We start from the raw sequence: 4462 nt of genomic DNA on the forward strand, positions 1-4462 counted from the left end.
CCCAGATCCAAACTCCCCAAGGGCATGTTCCAGGTTGGCATTAGTGCTGGGTGGGTGGGAGTAGCAGGAGGAATGTGCCAATCCAGGGCCCAGCTCTTGCCCCAGGCTAGGATATTTCCATCTCCTCCTCCCCTCAATCCCCATGCAGGGTGATGGCGGCCCAGGGAAGGGCACCTGGGGGATGGGCAGCAGCTGTGCGGTGCAGGGCTGTGACCTGAGGTGTCACCCCATGAGCCAGCAGCTTGGCTCTTTTTTGAGGTTGACCCCAGCGGTGAGGACCCTACCAGGCAGCAAAATCATAGATGTCCCTGAAGACATGGAGTGGCAATGCCGGGTACCTCATTGTACAGATGAGAAAGCCAGGATTTGGGGTTCTGAGTGTGAATGTGAAGACAGAGGGGAAGAGGAAGGGGAAAGAGAGAAGAGAATTGTGGAGGGCGTCCCTCTGGCACCAGGCCATCTAGGCTGGCCTGCCCCACTCTAAAGGACAAGCAGAGTTCTGAAGAGGAGGGCAGGGGAGCATGGCCCCCTCCCGATTCCATCCCTGGACTCTGGCTCCCAAGCACCTCTGGTCATTCGTGCTTGTCCCTGGCCCCCACTTCTCCTCCTGCTTCCTGTCTGAGGATGCCGGCCCAGGGTGGGGATCAGTGGGCTGGGGGCCCAGTGGTGAATGGCTACTTGTGCTACAGCAGATGGAGCTGTCACAGTGGCCTTGCACATTGGCTGCGGAGAGATCAGAGGCCTTGCCGGGGGATTTCCCTTCCTGCCTTACTGGCATTTCTTCTCCTTTCCCCAAGGTCATGTTTGCAGAGACCACGGGTTTGTTGTAGAAGAGACTGAAGGCCACTTCCTGTACACCTGTGTTTACAGCACTACAGGTAGAGTCCGCCCATCAGCCCCCATGTGCAGACCCAGGGCTGTTGCTGCTTTGTAGAGAAGCTGCTTGGCAGGCTGGTCCTTCTGAGAAGCGGGGACGGACATGTCTTAGTGGGAGGGAGGGACACCTCCATTCCTCCCAGAGCCCCAAGTTCCACCTGGGACCACTGTGCCTGCCCTCCCGAGGTTGGACTGGCACAGTGCTGGAGGAGCACCCTTACCATCAAGTCACGTGCTTCACGCTGGTCTCCATGACATCACAGGAGGCCAGGAGTGAACTGCTTCCTGGGGACCTAACGTTATGTTTATTTCTGTCAAAGAGAACCACTACCATTTTCGGAATACAAAGTATTATTTTGTCATCATGATACATGTCATACTGTTTACATGTGATATTATGAAGGAGGATCCCACCACCCAGGTATAATCTCTATTTATTTTTCTGTTCACTTCTGCAATATGGATACTTTATGGAATCCCACTCTATGTCTGTGTGGAGCGAATTCAGCTGCAAGTGCTGTAGCCTGAATCAAGAGAGGTGAATTTTTGCACGTAGGTAGAATACCTGAGGTGTCTGACTAGATCACTGGCTCAACAACATTAAATCTAGCATTGTTGGGATTCTTTTGCAATTTCCCTCAAGTTACAATATGGCTGAAATGACACCACATCTATTTTCAAGGGCCCTAAAGGCAATCACTTCTATATTTTTATTAGGGCATCAAAACATTTTTCTTTTTTTTTTAAATCACTCTTTATTGCACATTTACAATATACTTGACAATAGTCTAGTTAAGTGAATCATTAATTACAGTTTGGGCATGCATTACTCATTTAGATGACTAAAATCAGTTATTTTTTGTTTCTTCAAGTGATTCATCCTGAAATTGGAAAGGGTAAATATGGCTCTCTAAAGCATCTGCTGTTAGGGGTTAGTTTCATTTTCTTTGTTATTGTGTTGCTTATTACAATTAAAAATCTTGTACTGACCTATTTTTAAATCTGTACAAAAAGGCTACTCAGTTTTTGATAATAGTAAGGGACATAAGTAGAGATAATTAGAAACCTAAACAATATACCCTGCTAGATTAGTTCCCAGAGAACATCATTAATCTTTAATGCATCTCATTTGCCTAAGTAGTGATTGACTAGCTTATCAATAAAGATACTACCTACCCAGATTATCATGTCACTTTATACTTTCACTATTTTTAAGTGGAAGGAAAACTGCAGCCTTTTACAATCAAAGTATCAAAGTGACCTTGTAAAATAAGATTCTCAAATCCCAAACCAAGAAGTATAAAATTAATAGGTCATTGTTGCTAAATTCTGGATACATTAATTATTGAATAAAGTTTAGTTTGTTACATGAAAGACGTTAATACATAAATCCATTAATCCCAGGCTTTCTATAAATGCCAACAGTCATATAAATTGTCACATATAACAACATTATAAACACATTTTAAAAACATATTTTAAAAATGTTTAAGCAATTGTTATTTACAACATTTACGATTGTTCAATTGTAGTAAGATATGACAATTCCTAAAACGGAAAGAAAAAATAGCAAAGAAAGCAGAAAACAATGAATCCAATGACCCAATTCACTGAGTAAATATAGATGATCACCATATCCATGTCAAACCACCATCCACGGCTATCGTCCTCGAAGTGCAGATAGTCCATCCTGTGTGCACCATGTGGGAACTGCCTTCGTGTAACTGGAGCTGCACATCTATGGAAACCCCCAAAAAGGTGGAATCTTTTTTTGCAGCTTGGTAGGGGCCATTTTGCAGAGCTGGATTTCTGAAAGCTTTGTTTTATTTTCAAATACTCCTTAGTTAAGAATGTTTTCATGGCATTGTTCAGTTCTGTCTGGAAAAAAACTCTAGAAATAATTGTCCGACACAGTGGGCAGGGAGTATTTGCAGGATTGTCTTTGGCCAGAGTCCGCAGGCAGGGCTCACAGAAGATGTGGTGGCAAGGGTAACACATGTAAGGGTTGAAGTAAACATCCAGGCACACAGCACAGATGTAGCCATCCTTTTCTTCTGCATATTCATTGTTATCATCTGTACTCATCTCATTATTCAAGGTCTGCTTCTGTAACCATCTTTCATGCCTCCGTTGCTTCCTTCTCAGACTCCTCAACTTGCTTCTTTCTCTTTTATTCAGCCTTTGGTTAATGGTGCCTAGTGAAAAACTGGCGGAATGCAGGAAGTCCAGAGGAGACAGCTGTTCTTCTTGCTCTGAGGCCTCCAGCATGCTCCTCCCAGTGGAGGGCAGATCCATCACAAAAGTCAGGTTGCTGGTATTAGTAGTGTGGTCAGAGTACACTGAAGAAGCTTGTAGTCCACACTGAAATTCTCCTCTTTGTGTCTGGGTCTCACGGGAAGCCACTGAAAACCTTTGAAGCAGCATATTAGGATCAAAACGGGATGGATTCTGAAAAGAACAGCTATTTTTACTAGACTGTAAAGGCAGTCCTGAAAGGTCGATGGGCTGTATTTCATTTAGCCTGGGGTAAGCTGTAATCTTACTATGTATTTGGTACAAAGTGGGTAATAAGTATTTGGTACAAAGTGGGTAATAAAGTCCGTTTCTCACTGATGTTCAAATCTAAACTATGTGATTTCCTATGGAACGCTCTTGTGCATCTGCCAGTCACCAGCTGGGGAACAAAAAGCTGGTATTTGGGATCTGACCTTTTCAAGAGCAGTTTTTCATTCTTCATCTCAAAGTATGTGGCCCGTACCTCTAGGCAGAGTGCTTCTGTTAATCTTCCAAGACCATTATTATTTTGGGCCATATTTAAAAGCTTATGGTTTCTGGTTTTGGAGCTACCACCTGTCGGCAGAGTTTTCTTGTCACAACCTGACTGAACTCTGGGATGTGACATGGATTTCAGCGATGGTCTCATTAGTCCGTCTGCCTGTGCTGGTTGATAATCAGTCCGGCTCTTAGAGAGATGGACAGCTGCAAGCTGGCCACAGGAACATTTTGGAGCGTTGACAAAATTAAAGCCCCCTGAGCGAGCCCCACAAAAAGGGCAATTCAGTTTTCCAACTGTCCACTGGGCTCTTTGTACCAGGCAGGTTATCCATTCTGGAAGGGCCTCTGCATTCATGTGCCACAGGTGACAGTTATGCTGGGCATCCAGTGACTGTCTCTCCTTAATCACCTGGTTCTCAAGATAATTCATGAAGCAACCAGAAGTTGCTATACAGTTTCTACATTTCCAACAACGAAGAATACTTCTTTCTTGTGGATTATGTGTTTTAGTTGTAAATTCTTCACTTCTTTTCATCTGGTAATTATTCAGCATAAAGGAAGGCAATGTTGAGTCCATCCTGATCACATTTCTCCATTTGTTCTTTCATTGTTAATTCATGCAACATTTATTGAATGTTAACTACATGCTGCGTCTGCGTCCCTCAGCCGCCCACTCCGCGCCCCGGCCCTGCGTGCCCGGTCCCGGCCCGCCGGGCTCGGAGGACCCGTGCGGCAGTGGCGGCAGAGGAGGCCAAAACATTTTTCAATAATCAATCCCAACATATTTCTTTTGAACTCTCATTTGCCGAAA

The 4462-nt window shown here is 44.5% G+C and overlaps 1 pseudogene; it reads right to left on the bottom strand.

Moving 5' to 3' along the window:
* Positions 1 to 2424: 2424 nt before the first annotated feature.
* Positions 2425 to 4186, bottom strand: LOC105989985 (annotated as a pseudogene).
* Between the last annotated feature and the right edge of the window lie 276 nt (positions 4187 to 4462).

This window comes from Dipodomys ordii, unplaced genomic scaffold (genome assembly GCF_000151885.1).
Source record: "Dipodomys ordii isolate 6190 unplaced genomic scaffold, Dord_2.0 Scaffold61, whole genome shotgun sequence".
Taxonomy (NCBI): domain Eukaryota; kingdom Metazoa; phylum Chordata; class Mammalia; order Rodentia; family Heteromyidae; genus Dipodomys; species Dipodomys ordii.